Here is a 17,417-nt window from a genome sequence, read left to right on the forward strand (position 1 = left end):
TGACCTCAGACAGGCGTAGCCCCAGGAGGAACCCGGGACCACATGGTGTATTCAAGTGTCGATGATCAATGTGTCCTGCAATTCATACTAATTCTCACAGCTAGCTGCATTCTTCATCGACGTGCGAGCTGAGTGATCCACCGCCAAGGGTCACAGGCAACTTTTCGAAAATGTTTGCCTACCGGCGGGAGCAGGTGAGGCAGGAGGAAGGCGACACCATCTGTCCATCGCCCGCGCGGCAAGACGGCCTGGGCGCCCCGTTCAAGGCTTCCCCTCTGGGAGTCAGGCTGCACCGTTGGGAGGAAAAACCTGTTACCAGGTGCTCAGCCCAGGAGTTCCCCCCCCACCCAAACGCGGGCGAGGAAGGGGGCTCCCAAAGCAATGATAGCAGGCAGCAGCCCCACTGCGTGAGTCTTCAAACCCCTCGGCCTGGTTGCACGGGACCGGTTCAAACTAGGTACCTGGCAACGAGGAAGGGTCGCCCCACCTGCACGTCAGCCGTCTGTCACCAGGCATCCCGAACAGTGCCAGCGGGTTGGTGGGGAGCCCACCCCACCCTTGCCCAGGTAGGAGGTGCTGGAAGCGGAGAGACGGGTGTCTCTCCATCCCACACGCCTCTCTCCGAGTCCAACCGGGGGTCTCCTTGCAGACCCTCAGCTCTTTCTCTTCCAGGCTGCCCTGCTGCACAAGAATGCCGCTACTCGTTTGCCCAAAGCCCAGACAGGCTGAGACTCGGGCACGGGAGAGCCCAGGGAAGCAGGGCCTTTTTAGGGTTGGGGTGATCCCAGCTAGGGGAGGCACAGCCATTTGGTTTCCGCCCACCGCGGGGTTCGTGCCAGGTAAGCATGGGTTCTGCCTTGGGAGGGCCCACTGCTGTGCCCCTCCCAGAGAAAGGGACAGGGGCTGGGGGCCACCCACATCCGTTGTCCCTCAGTTGGTCGGGTTCTTCCCCGGCAGAGGAAGACCCGCCGAGGCCTGGTCTTCACCCAAGCGCCCCATGCGACCAAGGTCCACTCCGCCGGCCGGTGTGCGCCAGAGTAGGGCCAAGCCCTGTGCCTACAGTGTGCTTGCAGGAGGTGGCCAAGGGTTTTGGGCTGGTGCTGTCGGTCACTCGGGCTGCTCTGCTGTTAATGACCTACGGTAACCTTATTACGACTTTTACTTCCTCTGGATAGTCAAGATTGATCGTCTTTTCGGCACTCCGCCAGGGCCATTGCCGACCCCGGCGGGGCCAATCCGTGGACCTCACTAAACCATCCAATCGGTAGTATGCGAGCTTATGACCCGTACTTACTGGGAATTCCTCGTTCATAGAAAATAATTGCAATCCCCAATCCCTATCATGAACGGGGTTCAGCGGGTTACCTGCACCTGTCGGCAAAGGGTAGACACACGCTGATCCGTTCAGTGTAGCGCACGTGCAGCCCCAGACATCTAAGGGCATCACAGACCTGTTATTACTCGATCTCGTGTACCTGAACGTGACTTGTCCCTCTAAGAAGTTGGACGCCGACCACTGGGGGTCGCGTAACTAGTTAGCATGGAGGAGTCTCATTTGTTATCAGAATTAACCAGACAAATTGCTCCACCACTTAAGAACAGCCATGCACCACCACCCACAGAATCGAGAAAGAGCTATCAATCTGTCAATCCTTTCTGTGTCTGGGCCGGGTGAGGTTTCCCATGTTGAGTCAAATTAAGCTGCAGGCTCCATTCCTGGTGATCCCCTTCCGTCCATCCCTTTAAGTTTCAGCTTTGCAACCATACTCCCCCGGAACCCAAAGACTTTGGTTTCCCAGAAGCTGCTCGGCGGGTCATGGGAATAACGCTGCCGGATCACTAGTCAGCATTGTTTATGGTCAGAACTACGACTGTATCTGATCGTCTTCGAACCTCCAACTTTCGTTCTTGATTAATGAAAACATTCTTGGCAAATGCTTTCGCTTTGGTTCATCTTGCGCCTGTCCACGAATTTCACCTCTAGCGGCACAATACAAATGCCCCCGAGTGTCCATCTTAATCATGGCCCCAGTTGTGAAAACAAAACAAAATAGAACCGGAGTCCTATTCCATTATTCCTAGCTGAAGTATTTAGGCGACCGGCCTGCTTTGAACACTCACATTTTTTTCAAAGTAAACGCTTCGGACCCCCAGGACACTCAGTCAAGAGCATCAAGCGGGCGCCAAGAGGCAGGGGCTAGGACAGGCGGTAGCTCGCCTCGCGGCAGACCGCCAGCTCAATCCCAAGATCCATCTATGAGCTTTTTAAACTACAGCAACTTTAATATGCGCTATTGGAGCTGGAATTACCACAGCTGCTGACACCAGGCTTGCCCTCCAATGGATCCTCGTTAAAGGACTTAAAGTGTACTCATTCCAATTACAGGGCCTCGAAAGAGTCCCGTATTGTTATTTTTTGTCACTACCTCCACTAGTCGGGTGTGGGCAATTTGCACGCCTGCTGTCTTCCTTGGATGTGGTAGCCATTTTTCAGGCTCCTTATCCAGAATCGAACCCTGGTTCCCCGTTACCTGTGGTCACCATGGAATGCACAGAAAGTACCATCGAAAGTTGACAGGGCAGACATCCGAATGTATCGTCGCTGTCACGGGGACGTGAGATCAGCCCGAGGTTATCTAGAGTCACCAAAGCAGCCGGGGGAGCCTGGATTGGTCTGGATCTGATAAATGCACGCATCCCAGGAGTTCAGAGCTCGTTGGCATGTACTAGCTCCAGAATTACCACAGTTATCCAAGTAACAGTGGTACCATGGAACTGAAGGAACGATAACTGGAACCATAACTGATTTAATGAGCCATTCGCAGTTTCACTGTACCGACCATGTGTACTTACACGTGCATGGTTTAATCATTGAGACAAGCATATGCTACTGGCAGGATCAACCAGGTAGCCGCACCTGCTGACGGGGTGGGTTTGGGAGCCGCATGCCCAGCTCCCTGACTGGCAACGTTTGCACAACCCTCCCTCTTGGAAGCCTGCTAGGGGAAGGAGCCCACACGCATGGGCGGGAGTGCTTGTTGGAGGGGTGGAGAGGTGCAGTTGTGTGGCCACCAGCAGGCTCAGCCGTCTCCCTCAGAAGGGAGAGGCAGGCCGAGGCGTAGCCCGAGCGAGACGCAGGGGTGCCGGAGCCTGGTGGCATCGGGACTCCTCGGAATGGTCGTTCCGAGCTGCTGTGGAAATGTGCTGGGTGGAGAGGGGTGACGGCATGGCGCACAAGGCCTACTGACCCTCCGGGCAGCAGCATCCGAGGGCCTGGCGTCACCCGAACCCTTCCGCTCAGGTCGGACCACTGGGGGACACAAGCTGCCAGGGCCGCTTGGCCTTCGCTCTGCTGCGTAGGGTGAAGGGCCTCCCACCAGGCGGGAGGCCCTCGAGTCGGACGATCCTTGCAGGGTGGAAGCTCCTTGCTTGAAACAACAACCGAGGCTGGCCAAGCAGTCGATCCCTAAATGGAACGAGAGTGACCAATCGATTGGATTATGGCCGGGGCCTCCCCTGGTTGGCCGCTCTGCACGGTGGGAGCCGGCTTCGATTCCCTGCCTGCTCCCGGGTGGGTAGGCTCGGAGGAAAGGCCCATTGGGAAGGGGCTGACAGGCAGGTGCGGACCCGGGCCTCCAGTGGGTGAGCTCGGGTTCTGCCTTCCCCTGTCTCAGAATCGCCAAGACCTCACAGAGGTCTGACTGAGTAGGCTCAGAGAAATGGACCATCAGGAAGGAGCTGAGCGGCTGGTGCGCACCCTGGGACCATGGGGCCCCCAGTGGGCAGGCCCAGTTTCTGTCCTCCCCCGGGTCCCTGGAGCTCTTGAACCAAGCCAAGCAGGTGGAGGCTACCCGGGCACAACAGAACCCAGCCTCGGGCCTTTGGCTGAGCAGCAGGCTGGAGCACCCGACTCGTGGCCCAGCGGGGCTCCTGGGCCCAGAGGCACAGGGGCAGCCTCTCCAAGCCCGCAGGACCCTGGGCTGGGGGGTGTCCTGGCCTGTCTGGCTGCCGGCTCAGGACCGCTAGGCCAAGAGGGGTTCTGCAGTACCCTGTCCTTAGTAATCTGGAGGAAGGGCACCCCCCTTTCCAGTAACCTGTGCGCACCGAGTGACGGAGGGGACCCAGGATGCTGAGGTGCCCGACTTCCTAGATTTTATATTGCTTAGACAACTGTATTTTGCACATATTTGTAAATCTATGACAGAATACCTGATGGTTGACTCGTGGAAAGGTGCATGGGCCCACACAGTAGGTCAGCGTTGGTTATGGCGACAAGCCAGTGATAAAGGTTACAGGCATGATTGTTTATAATGGAATGTTACGATAAAGGCAATAGGCCTGACATATTGATTTTGAAAAGGATATGCTAAAGTCACAAGGCATTTAAAGCCTGGCTGGGATTGTAGAGGCGGACGTGCCCCCATCGGGACTTCCAGGCCGGCCCAGCCATCTGGTCGTCCCATTGGAAAGCATTGCGCGTGATTAGATGGCCGAGGGAAAAAGGCACGATCAGATGGCTGGGACCTAAGGATGCCTATCTGCCCGCGGCACGGGGCGGCCCACAGGAGCTTTCGTGCCGGACGCCCAGGGGAGGACTGCCCAGGACCGTTGGAGCCCGTCCCGGGCACTTGCTATGCCGCGGGCCGGAGGAGGGAGCCCAGGCCAGTGGAGAAGTGTTGGTCCATGTATAGCCCATCTGGTCCCTGGCTGAGAACCGCCAGCCCGAGGGGGGTGTTCCGGCATACCCTGCCCCTAGTAATCCGAAAGCTACCCCTCTTTCTGGTAACCCATGCACACTGAGTGGCGGAGGAGACCCAGGGCGCAGAGGCGCCCAACCTCCTGGAGCCCTGGCTGGGATCAGGGAGGCAGACGAGCCCTCACCAGGACTTCCAGGCCTGCTCGACCATTTGGTCACCCCATTGGAAAGCATTGCGCGTGACCAGATGGCCAAGGGGAAAAGACACGATCAGATGGCTGGGACCAAAGGTCACCCATCTGACCGCCCGAGCCTTCACAGTAGGGCTCCCGCCTGCCCTTGCAGGGCTCGGGGTCTCTGCTTCCCGGTGGCTCGGAGACCCTGGCTGGGCCTCAGGCACGGGGAGTCCCACAGGAGCTTTTGGGCCCGTACACCCGGGGGAGGACTGCCCAGGACCGATGGAGCCTGACCCGGGCTCTTGGCCACACCGCGGGCCGGAGGAGGGAGGAGAAGCCCTGGACGGTGGGGAGGTGTTGCCCGGGCCTGGCCCATCTGGTCCCCGGCTGAGAACCGCCAGCCTGATAGGGGTGTTCCGGCATACCCTGCCTCTTGTAATCCGGAGGTAAGCTACCCCTCTTTCTGGTAACCTGTGCGCACCGCAAGACTTAGGGGACCCTAGGCGTGGACACGCCCAACCTCCTGGAGCCCTGGCTAGGATTGGGGAGGCAAATGACCCCTCATTGGGACTTCGAGGCCAGGCAGACCATCTGGTCAACCCATTGAAAAGCATTGCGTGCGACCAGATGGCCAAGGGGAAAAGGCACGACCAGATGGCAGGGACCGAAGGACATCCATCTGCCCAACCGAGCATTCGCAGTAGGGGTTCACTTGCCCTTTGGAGGGCTCGGGGGCTCTGCACAAGGGACCCTTGTCCCGGTCAGCGGGACCCTTGGCAGGCCGCAGGACGGGGGCTCCCACATCCCAGGCCCTGCCCGAAAGACAGGCCCTGGGCCCGGTCTCTGCTTCTCAACCCAGCCAGGCCGGGGAGATCTGGGAGCCTGCCCAGGCACGAGGGACCCCCGTCCCGGGAACATGGACCCTTGGCTGGCCGCGGGACGTGGGCTCCTGTTCTACACATTTTTTCCATAACTCGGTGGAACGCCGCGTAGTGGTGCTATGCCAACTCTGCCCGCCCCTGATTCAAACACATAAAACCCTACGAAAATATCCCAAGATTAAACAGAACCACTTCTCTACTAACCTCGGATATTCAAACACCAGGAATCATCAGGCACAAATGTAATTTCATAACTGAATGCATGATTCTTGCCGGTTTATGTGCACTTGAACAGTTGGAGTTGGGTAAATTGTAAACTAATGTTAAAGAAAAAAGGCTCCATTGATTAATTGGAAATGTCATGCCAGATTTCAAAGGTTTGATCAGTTTATAATGAAACAGTATTGCAAATTCGGTAGCCTGAACTTTCTACTGTGAAAAGTATGTGTTTTAGACAATAAGCTTTTAAGGACCGATTGTTATTACACTATGCTAAAGCCTGTAGGCAGGTATTTTGCTACATGGAATTGCATGGATTACCATGGTAGGGAAGGGCTATGGCATTGTGATCCACCCAATCAAACTGTGGGGAAAGAAAATATGAACTTCAATAATCATTTTCAGGATTTTTGGAGAGAGGGTGGTTTGCTTTGTCAACTTTCATTTTGTCTACATTTGTAATTTTATGACTGCATGCTGGCTGGTTGCCTTGTGGAAAGCTTACACTCAGTAGCTTTGCTTTAGTGGTCAGTGCACGTAGACTAGATCTTGCCGCAAATGGACCTATTTGCACTTAAAAAGAGCCCCAAAATTCTGAATTTCTCCTTTTCTTCTAGGAGGAGCTCAACTGATACCACACTAATGGTCTAGAACCTGGATGGCACCTTTTGGGAATCAGAAGCTCACTCCAGCAGAGGCTGGCCCAGTCAAGTACAGTTCAGCAGGCCTGCTGAGCAGTTATATGGAGACTTCTGGAGCTGGCCCTTGGAGTCACTTTAGTCTGGAATGAAGTTTGCAGGTCCACTCTTCCTTCTCAGAAACCAGGGCTGGCCTCAAGAAGTAGGGCAGTCCTCTGGTAGCAGGGCTGTTCATCTATTGTATCCACAGGTCCAGGAGTCTACTGAAGAGTGAGTCTGAAGGTCTACTTTTTATACCTGGTGTCTACTTTGAAGTAGGAGACCTCTATTGCGGGTCTCTCTGGGAGGAGTACACAAAGGCCCACTGCCAACTACATGTGACAAAGGAAAAAGGCTTCAGGCATCAAATGGGTACGACAAGAAAACTTTCTTCTAAAGTTCTAAAAGTGCCATTTTCGGAATTGTTACTTAAAATCCGACTTTGGACATATAAAACTTAAAAATACATTTCCAATTTTTAAATACAGTGTACCCTACCCTACCGGCTGTTTAGGGCCTACTCAAGGTGTGACTTACATGTATTAAAAAGGGAGACTTATGCCTGGCAAAAGGTTTATTTTCCCAGGTCTCAATGGCAGTTAAAAACTGCATACATAGGTTGCAATAGCAGGTCTGAGGCATGTTTTAAAGGGATACTTCAGTAGGTGGCACTATAAGTGCTGCATGCTCACTAGTAGTATTTAATTGACATGCCCTGGGTACCTGCAGTATGAGTCTACGAGAGACTAAAAATTAAATTAAATAGGCCAATAGGATGTAAGCCAATTTTACCATTTTTCGAGGCGAGAGCACAAGCACTTTAGTACTGGTTAGCAGTGGTAAAGTGTGCAGAGTTCGAAAGCCAAAGGAAAAAGTTCAGAAAATAGGAGGTGTAATGTCACAGATTACCTTAGTAGGCAGGGAAGGGATTTGGTGTTGGCCACCCACTCTGAAAAAGCCTGGGAGAAGAATTTTACTGTAATGATTCTTGTTAGGCCCTTCGGAGAGGGGCTGTATATTGTTTCACCAACTGTGATTTTGTACACTTTCATAATTTCATAAATGTATGGTTGATGGTTGCCAGTTTATGCACACTTCAGTAGGCCTGGGTTGTCTATAGTGTAAATCCATTGGTAAACGCTAGGGGCCTTGTCGATTCAGTGGGTAAGGTTATGTCAGATTCCTTGGGTGTGATCGATTTATAATGAAAAGTTATGACAAAGCGAGTAGGCGTTATTCACTTATTGTGAAAAGCATGTGTAATAGACAATAGACCTTTATGGGTGGAGTGCTATTATACTTTGCTGAGTCCGTAGGCAGATATTTTGTTACATGGAATCTCGCAGATTACTATAGTAAGCAAGGGTTTTGGTGCGGGTGAGCCACCTGAACAAACCATGGGGATAGATAATTTGCACTATGGTAATCCTTAAAAGGCTCTATTACTAGGGATTTTATATTGCTTAGGCAACTGTATTTTGCACATATTTGTAAATCTATGACAGAATACCTGATGGTTGACTCGTGGAAAGGTGTATGGGCCCACACAGTAGGTCAGCGTTGGTTATGGCGACAAGCCAGTGATAAAGGTTACAGGCATGATTGTTTATAATGGAATGTTACGATAAAGGCAATAGGCCTGACATATTGATTTTGAAAAGGATATGCTAAAGTCACAAGGCATTTAAAGGTAGATTGTTGTTAGACTGTATTCGAGACTACAGATAGGTATTTTATTACATGGAATCTCACAGATTCTGCTGGTTATCCTCCCCTGCCAAATCATGGGTACAGAAGATTTGTACTGTCAGAACCTTGTTAGGCCCTTTTAGGAGAGATAGTATTTTGCTTTGCTAACTTTAACCTTAATTTTTTATACTATGTACTTTTATGACTTTATGTTTGATGGGAAAGCTTAAGCTCAGGGCAGGAGGTCTTGATTGGTTATGGTGATAATCCATTGATAACAGCTACTGGCCTGATAGGTTCACTAGGAAAAATATTTCTGTTGCCACTGATCTGCTCATTGTCAAAGTATATGATAAATGCATTAAGCCTGACATATTGACTGTGAAAAGCATATGTCAAAATCAATAGGCATTTAAGGGTGAATTAATATTTCTCGATATTAAAGCCTGCAGATAGGTATTTCTTCCATGAAATGTCACATATTACCTTTGTAGGGAATTATTTTGGTGTTGGTTACTTCTCTGACAATCCCTACGGAAGAAGATTTGCACTGTAATAAATCCTCATAGAATGTCTGTTAGCTGTCTGCAAGGATCTTGTGATAAAACAAATAATTCAATAATACATACATCCGTATATATAAATATTTATCCATATAGATACATAGAGGACCTTAATGTCAGCTCTGTTCTGCCATTGGTCTGTCAAACTGTCATTTACACTCTCCTTCCATCAATTACAAGAAACTGCATGGGCAATGGTTCAACCTGCCTCACTCATTGGCTTGTGAATGGCAGCATTTTCTGATCATATGTTCATTCACCTAAAAATGAGTATGCTTCACAGGCAGGACTGCATAGCCAGTCCTTTAGTGTTTATTTTCTCCTTTTATAGTTCCCCTATCATTCCTCTATTTCTCCTTTTTATCTTTTAATGTTGCTTAAGAGGATGTGCAGCGCTCCAGGCAGTGCTAATGGGACACACGCTTGCCATTCATTTCACCTTCAGTGCGTCGAATCCCTGTGGCCACTTCTGTTAAACCAGGAGACCATTATGGAATAATGTTGTGCATAATGTTTCATTGTTTTATCATTCTGAGGTGGCCAAACTGTTGCTTCTATATGTGGTGGCCATTCTTGAACTTTAAAACAATGATACACTATTTACAATAGGTTTGCAAGACAGACCCTTGCTGCAATGTGTAGTTTTTTTTACTGCAAGCATATGCCTGCCGTTTTTAGATGGCAACATGTTTTCTTTTCTACTTGTATTCCTTTAATTTATCTTACATATGTGTTCTAGATGTGTGTGTTTTATTGTGGTTGTGTCAGAGGGGGACTTCAAGAATAAGGCAGTGAATGGATGAATGGATGCAAGAGTGCAAACATGAGTGGTTGAGTGCATGTATGCTGACTTGTTGAGTGCCAAACCCATTATGACACAAAAGGCACTTTTTCATTCATAAGACAGACTTATTGACTCTGCCAGGGCCTCTTTGTAACTTGTTTTTCTAAACGATGTTAGGCATGCCCACTTGGCAGACTGAGATGGTCATTTACAGTATGGTATACTGGCTTCAAGGTACTGTGGTAGCAGAAGCCAACCTTGGGCACAGCAGCAGGTCCTGTTTTGAGTGCCTGGCCACTGTGGTGGACATTTCACTGAAAGTGCTCTAGTCAAAAAGGGAGGGCTCTGTCAAGGAAACAACAGTTGTACTTCTTTGCAGAAAAATTGAACGGATGCACAGCACAATATCCCAATAAGGGGCGTTTTAGCCAGTTTAGACATTTTGGTGCCGATTACGATCCGGTAAAAACCGGGTACGAACCGTCGGTCGGAGCGTATTCTCCGTCCGACTCGTACCCGGTTGTAAAACATTACAAACATGGAATTACGATTCGCACGGAAACACCATTTCCGTACGAATCGTAAAAAACACCGACCGACGAAAATATGCATACGAATGTGATCCGGGAATGCTGCGACGTGACGTCGGGACGCTTCCAGGCAGCGTTGCACGACCCAGGAAGTACGATTCGAACCGACAGCAGTCCGGACGGCAATATTTTTACGGCACCCAAAAAGTGCCGGAAATGCGAAGTACGGCGTGAAACGACCAGAGTAGGTGGCCCGGTAAGTGCCGTACCCCCCCCCCAGCCCCCGCATGTATGTGCTGTACCCCCCCAGCCCCCGCATGTACGCGCCGTACCCCCCCAGCCCCCGCATGTACGCGCCGTACTCCCCCAGCCCCCGCATGTACGTGCCGTACCCCCCCAGCCCCCACATGTATGCGCCGTACCCCCCCAGCCCCCGCATGTACGCGCCGTATCCCCCCATGTATGTACACCCGAGTACGTGTCGAACCCCCCGTGTATGTACACCCGAGTATGTGTCGAACTGTACGTGTCAAACCCCCCCGTGTATGTACACCCGAGTACGTGTCGAACTGTACGTGTCGAACCCCCCGTGTATGTACACCCGAGTACGTGTCGAACTGTACGTGTCTAACCCCCCCGTGTATGTACACCCGTGTACGTTCGAGTCGTACCCCCACCCGTGTATGTACGGTGCGTACCCCCAGCGCATAGCGCTGGGGGTACGCACCGTACATACACGGGTGGGGTTAGACACATACAGTTCGACACGTACTCGGGTGTACATACACGGGGGGGTTCGACACGTACAGTTCGACACGTACTCGGGTGTACATACACGGGGGGGGTTCGACACGTACAGTTCGACACGTACTCGGGTGTACATACACGGGGGGGTTCGACACGTACTCGGGTGTACATACACGGGGGGTTCGACACGTACTTGGGTGTACATACACGGGGGGGTTCGACACGTACTCGGGTGTACATACACGGGGGGTTCGACACGTACTCGGGTGTACATACACGGGGTGTTCGACACGTACTCGGGTGTACATACACGGGGGGTACGGCACGTACCGGGCACCTGTTTGGACGTCTCCATGGTTGCTATAGGAGTTCGGTGCGGACGATCTTTTAACCATACGGTTGTACATTCGGACGCCCGGGATGGATCGTGATTCCCCGGTCGGACTTCGCTTTTCACGTTTGTACGGTAAATCGTCCGAGGACGTGTCGGACACTTTTTTCCGACCCGAGGACGTGTGGGGAATGCGACTCGTATGGGCTTTTTACCATGCGAATCGTGATTGCCAGTTTGTACGGCACTTGTACGATTCGTACGGTAAAAAGACCGGATACGAGTCGTACGGGAATTTTTTTTACCGGATCGTAATTGGCACCTTTATCTACTTTCCTGCTCATGACCACAATGCCTAGCATGCCAGATGTGGAAGGAAATCTCAGCAAAAGAAAGGCCGCTGAGGCTCCGTAGGGGATAAGCCACCATGTAGGGAATTGCTCAATTGCAGACCCATTTATGGGTCTGCCGTTAGGTAATTAGCAGTTCCTTATGTAGTTTTGTGTGAGTTAGCAATGACTGAATTAATTTTGGCTTCTGATGGACTCCGTAGAACTGTGATGTAGGTATTAAAGAATAGTAAAGCGAATGCAGGTTCAGAATGTTGAGATTACAGTTACATACAGACAATTAAAGAATTGTATTACTAAGCTCCATGTGTTGCATATTCATTGACGGGTACCCAGGCCGGGTCAGACGCTATGACTAGCAATTGGATAGGGGAAAGGTAACCTTAAATTCGACAGTGGTCTCCCAGGGAGTTTGCCGTGGTCCAGCAAACTGGTTGTGCATGCCACGTGTGCCCCAGTTGAAGTGCAGAATTGACATTGGCATATGTGAAGTCAAAGCGCAACTCCAGCCTTTGTGAGTATTTTACAATAATGAAAGCTTCACTGAGAAGTCTACACATAGTTGGCCGGGAACCTGCTGGTAAGCCCACCAGTAGAGGTATCGCACTACTATGCAACTTAAAGCTATACATCATATGGAGTGATGATGTTAAAAGTGGATACAACCAGGTTTTGAAAGAGCATCAGCAAGATAATCCTGTGATCAGAAGGGCAGCGAGGCAGGTGTCAGACTGTACAAAAAGAGATCCTAAAAGCAAAGCAATTTGGAGAAAAGAAACGGTCATCTGCTACCAACACTGAATAATGAGAATCATCCTACCACAGTGTTGGGGTAAGTGGCCTGAGAAGCAGTGCCCGGGGAGGTGTTTATGGAGCCATCCATAAATAAATTGGCACACCACCAAAGTTTCCGGGTGGGGACTCAGAACAACTCCAAAGGTCTTCATAAAGGCGAAGGGCCCCAATGGAGACCAAGAGCCAGGTCGAGGCTCCACAGACTGTCCAAGATGACCCAGAGGCCAGCGCAGTACAGGGTCTTAGAGATGGCGTGGATGAAGTAGGTCCTACCGAACAGCAGATAGTGTTGGAAAGAACACCGTCAGTGCCAGTAAATCTCATAAATGCCTACAATGCTGCTGCCTTCTTGAAACCACCACTGCCATTCTATACCACCAAAAAGCTAAATATTGGCAACAGATGGGCTGCTTGGATAGAGACATTTGATGATTTCATTGATGTGATAGAAGAAACAGATAACAAGAACATTATCAAATACCTTAAGAATGTTGCTGGTAAATGTGTAAAAGAAGTCATAAAGAAAATTCCACAAGCTGATGAAATTATATACTATCAAATCAAAGCAGCCTTTAATCTCAAATTCAATCCAATGATAAATGTAGATTACGAAAGGTAAATTTTCAGTCAAGAATGACAAAAAGCTGGTGAAACCATCAACAAATTTGTTGAAAGACTGGATATGATCTTCAAGCTCTGTCAGTTCAACGAATTTAATGATGAGGAACCTGTACGTCTCATAGTTATTGACGAATGCCTGCCAGATTCATTCTGACAACAAATGTTGAGAGAAACTCAAGAAAAAGTCAAGGTTGATTGTAGCAACAATGAAATGAAAGAAAACAAAGTTCAATAAATCAATCAATCAATCCATTTGTAAAGCGCACTACTTACCAGCGAGCGTCTCAAGGTGCTGGGGGGGACTGCTGCTACTGCTCGAAGAGCCAGGTCTTGAGGAGTCTTCTGAAGGTCAGCAGGTCTTGGGTCTGCCGTAGGGCGATGGGGAGGGTGTTCCAGGTCTTGGCGGCGAAGTGGGAGAACGATCAGCCATCGGAGGTCGCTCTTCGGATGCGGGGGACTGTGGCGAGGGCGAGGTCGGTGGAGCAAAGCAGGCGGGTGGGGTTGTAGAAGCTGAGTCGTCTGTTGAGGTACGCTGGTCCTGTGTTGTTGAGTGCCTTGTGTGCATGGGTGAGGAGCTTGAAGGTTATCCTCTTGTTGACGGGGAGCGAGTGCAGGTCTCCCAGGTGGGGTGTGATATGGCTGCGGCGAGGGATGTCGAGGATAAGGCTAGCAGAGGCGTTCTGCATGCGTTGAAGTCGTTTCAGGAGTTTGGCCGAGGCTCCTGCTTAGAGGGCGTTACCGTATCACCGAGGTAGCGGGTCAGTTGTTTTTTGACGGTCTTCTCGATGACCTTCACCAGGAACGAGAGCAGGGAGATGGGCCGGTAGCTCTTGAGGTCCTTGGGGTCTGCCTTGGGTTTTTTGAGTAAGGCGTTGATCTCGACTAGCTTCCAGCTCTCCGGGAAGGTCGCTGTCTCAAAGGAGATGTTGATGGCTTTCCGGAGATGGGGTGCGATGTTGGTGCTGGCTTTGTTGGATGGTGTTCATGATTTTGATGGTGTCGTCGTCATCGTTTATGTTGGTCCAGGAGATCAGGTGGTTGGTGCGGGTGGTGGTCGTGAGGGTGGAGGTCTCCGTGGTTGTTGGGGTGGTTGTGGCGTTGAAGCTGCTGTGGATGTCTGTGATCTTATGATGGAAGAAGGAGGCAAGGGAGTCGCCCAGGTCCTGGGAGGGTGGGATGTCGTTGATGTTGGAGCTGGGGTTGGAGAGTTCCTTCACGATGCTGAAGAGTTCTTTGCTGTTGTGTGCGTTGTTGTCTAGGCGGTCTTTGAAGGAGGCCCTTTTGGCGGATCTGATCAGGTGATGGTGTCTGTGGCTGGCATTCTTGTGGGCTGCGAAGCTGTCTGGTGTCCGTTCCCGGTGCCATTTCTTCTCTAGCTTTCAGCAGGATTGTTTGGAGGCCTGGAGGTCTTCAGTGAACCAGCTGGCTTTCTTGTTGGTGTGACTGTTGGATGGTTTCTTGATTGGGGTGACGGTGTTGGCGCAGTCGTCGATCCACTGTCTGAGGTTGCGGGCGGCGGTGTCGGGGTCGGTGGGGTCGGCGGGTGGGATCCAGGGGAGGGTGGTGGCTAGCTGGTGTTCGGTGACTTTGCTCCAGCAGCGGCGGGTGATCTGTAGGGTGCGGTGGTGCATGTTGGGTTTCAGGAAGGTGAAGTGGATGCAGCGATGGTCGGTCCAGTGGAGTTTGGTGGTGTGATTGAAGGAGATGTGGGAGCTTGCAGAGAAGATGGGGTCAAGTGTGTGGCCGGCGGAGTGGGTGGGTGTTGTGGCGAGTTGTCTGAGTTCGAGGATGGCGAGGTTGTCAATCAGGGTGGTGGAGTTGGAGGCATTGTTGTTCTCGAGGTGGAGGTTCAGATCTCCGAGGAGGATGTAGTCCGTGGAGGCGAGGGTGTGTGTGCTGATGAGGTCGGCGATGGAGTCGCTGAACTGTGGACGGGGTCCGGGGGGTCTGTAGATGAGGGTTCCACTGAGGGTGGTGTTGGGATCTGTGTGAATCTGGAAGTGCAGGTATTCAGGTGTGCTGAGGGTGTCGTCAGTGTTGGTCGAGATTCTGAGCGTGTTCCTGTGGACAAGCACCCATTCATCTACTACAAGGTTTGGGGTCAAGTGCCTGTTTGCTCAATTTAAACACAGAGGCTGATATGTGGCTGATGTCAATGATCTATAACATGAATGCTCATCATGAACTAGTAAGTCAGTTCCCTTTGTTGTTTCATGGGTTAGGAAAACTCAAGACTATAAAAGTACAGTAACGCACTAATGAGGATGTCTGTCCTATTACTCAAAGACAGAGAATTGCATTTTATTCAAAGGAAGCAGTTAAAAAAAACTTGAAATATTACTCGAACATTATATTGAGCTTTTCGCTGATCCAACACCATGGATTTTTTCCATAGTGGTAGTACCCAAAAAGGACAGTGAAGGAGCTGTACGCATTTGTGATGACAGGCTTCCAGCAAACAAGGCCTTTACAAAATAATGACATCAAGGTCTGCGCACTCCTGACATGATAATGCAATTGAATGGTGAGAAGGCCTTATATAGCCTTAATCTGAATGAAGAATATCATCAGTTGGAACTCAAGGAGAATTGCAGGTACATTACCAAACAATATTTCTACACATATTGGTCTGTTGGGATATAAAACACTAAGGGGGAGATTTTTCAAGATTTTAAGATGTGTGCGCATTACAAAAGTGACGCCACCTGGTGCAAAATCTTTTTTTTCCGATTTACTTTCCAGCGCTGAACGAGTTTAGCGCCGGAAATAACATGAAAGTAACACAAAGCAGCGCAAAGCACTGCTTTGCTTTACTTAGCGCCAAGGGGGCGTACCAGGGGTGGGGCATGCATGTTCCCATGCAATCATCCAAAGTTTCTGATGCTAAACCGTATTTACTAAATAAAGTATACAGGGTTTAGCGTCAGAAAACTGCATCCTTTTCTGACTTTCTATGTGTGCTGCACTTTACAGCACACATTAAAAGAAGGAAAAGGGTTAAAGTCAGTCTATGCATAGTATTCTGTACTGAAAAGCGTAACCTTCCAGTACAAAACCCATGCTAGACTCACGGAGACCCCCTTGCACCATGGTGCAAATGTGTCCCCGTGGCGCACAGCTTCTGATTTCAGCACTGGTGCTAGTGAAAGGGGAGGAGAGAGCAATAATTCTGTGAATATCGTGCTCTCTTTATCTCTCCTTTTCACTCAGTGCAGTGCATACAGTTACGGCCTCTGCACCATGCTGCATGGTTAAATGGTATATCCGCCCCAAGTTTTGGTGTGTCATCAGCTGCAGAGCTTTTTCAAGATGTCATTCGATGTATCATACAGCCGGTCATGAGTGCTTTCATTTATAGTGATGACATCTTGATTTTTGGAGCTACACAGAAGGAGCACGATAAAGCTCTCATGCAAGTGTGTTGTTTACTCCCTTTTAACTTTGAATGTTGAGAAATATGAGTGTCATGTGACAACACAAAAATCTTTGCTCGTTACTTTTCTGATAGAGATATGACACCTGAACTAGCTAACGTGCAAACATTGTCAACTGCCAGTCCCCCAGAGGATGTTTTCATGTTACATTCATTCCTTGGAATGGCCAGCTACTGTTTTAGATACATACAAGACTTTGCCACCATTAGCGCTCAGTTGAGAGATGTGACAAAAAAGAATGTTTCATTTCATTGGTTACGTGAATGCGAGCAAAGCTTCAAGAAAAACAAACAAGCAATTCAGAATGCAAGTGAAATGGCATACTTTGATCCAAAGCATCACACCGAGGTTGTTGTTGACACTAGCCCAGTAGGGTTAGGCGCAATCCTTGCACAGCACACTGGACACCCAAATGTTGATGCTTACATAAATTTAATTGTGAAATCTAGCACAGCTGTTGCTATTTCACTGGAACAAATGATCACTGCCACGAGTCAAGATAGTGACATGTTAAAACTAAAAGACATTATTACACATCAGTCCTGGAACCAGCACTCTCGACCTCTTACATGTAACCATGAATAACAGAAGTTAAAATATGTCAAAGTTGAACTGGCCATTACTCAAGAAGGCTTTATCCTGAGAGGTTTGAGAATTGATATTACGGTGAGTCTGTGACAACAGAAATTTTAAGTGGTCTATGAAGGACATTGTGGAATCATTGCCACAAAACAAGCTCTCCATGGCCAAGTCTGATTTCCTCATCTCGATGAGAGAGTTGAAAGAGAACTGAAGGCCTATCATCTATGCAATTACCTTTCATCAAAAACTACTCAACTCACCTTAAACATGTCAGAGTTGCCAAACCATGTATGGGAAAGAATTACCGTTGACTTTTTTGGTCTTCTTGACAATGGACATCAC

At 49.9% G+C, this 17,417-nt stretch overlaps 2 pseudogenes; both read right to left on the bottom strand.

Moving 5' to 3' along the window:
• On the bottom strand, window positions 1-152 carry LOC146830607 (5.8S ribosomal RNA; annotated as a pseudogene).
• Window positions 153-1,128: 976 nt separating this feature from the next.
• LOC146830608 (18S ribosomal RNA) lies at window positions 1,129-2,910 on the bottom strand (annotated as a pseudogene).
• Window positions 2,911-17,417: the final 14,507 nt, after the last annotated feature.

The sequence above is a fragment of the Triturus cristatus genome, chromosome 5_1 (genome assembly GCF_964204655.1).
Source record: "Triturus cristatus chromosome 5_1, aTriCri1.1, whole genome shotgun sequence".
NCBI lineage: Eukaryota > Metazoa > Chordata > Amphibia > Caudata > Salamandridae > Triturus > Triturus cristatus.